Source organism: Notechis scutatus, chromosome 3 (genome assembly GCF_049901735.1).
Source record: "Notechis scutatus isolate UNSWTSFEM ecotype Mainland chromosome 3, rNotScu1.2, whole genome shotgun sequence".
Taxonomy (NCBI): domain Eukaryota; kingdom Metazoa; phylum Chordata; class Lepidosauria; order Squamata; family Elapidae; genus Notechis; species Notechis scutatus.
Window position 1 is genome coordinate 208,428,488 of NC_142011.1, and position 672 is coordinate 208,429,159.

Here is a 672-nt window from a genome sequence, read left to right on the forward strand (position 1 = left end):
TGGCCGACTGAGGGGAGCGCCGTTTCCTCAGAGTTTCCCTCAGAAACGTCTTCTGCTCTTTCTGACGGGCGGGCGACCGAACGAACGGTGGCGGGCCCGAGCCGGGCCGTCCCCTCGCTCCGTCCTCGTCCCCATCCCCGAAGGGAGCCTAAAGCCCCCAGTCCCGCGGACGTGTCGGCCCCGGAGCTGCCGTTGCCCCGCTGGCTGGGAGAAGGCCGAGGCCGGGCGACGAAAGGCTGCGGGAAGGCCGGGGACGGCTGAGGGACCCTCTCCCGCAACGGGGACCTCGACCGGTGTGGTTTTTCACCGTTCCCGCTTCACTTCAGGCAGCCTTTGACTCCCGGCGGCCTCCGAGGTAGATTTCCCCCTCACGATCCGTCGCTAACCGGGCCCTTCGGGGTCTTCCAGCCGTGCGCCGTCGCTGGCAGCTGGTTGCCCTTCAGACACGGCCTCTGAGTCGCCTATTATGGGTTGGTTTCTACGGGTAGTCCTCGACCTACGACCGCCAGGAGCCTAGCATCGTTGTGGTCAGACGAGAAATGGGCTAAGTGAGCCCTGCCCCCTTTTACGACTTTTCCTGCCACCGTTGTTAAGCGAATCGCTGCGGTGGTTAAGTTAGGAACGGTCGTTAAGCGAATCTGGCTCTCCCCCATGGACTTGGCTGGTCAGAAG

General features: G+C 64.1%; 1 protein-coding gene across 1 annotated transcript in view; it reads left to right on the top strand.

Moving 5' to 3' along the window:
• The first annotated feature begins 261 nt into the window (after positions 1-261).
• The window catches only part of LOC113428449 (ubiquitin carboxyl-terminal hydrolase CYLD-like), a 37,247-nt gene continuing 36,836 nt past the window's right edge, over positions 262-672 (top strand). Inside the window, exon 1 of the mRNA XM_087959016.1 lies at positions 262-355. The gene's annotated coding sequence lies outside the window, so the exon portion shown is untranslated. The remainder of the gene's footprint in view (positions 356-672) is intronic.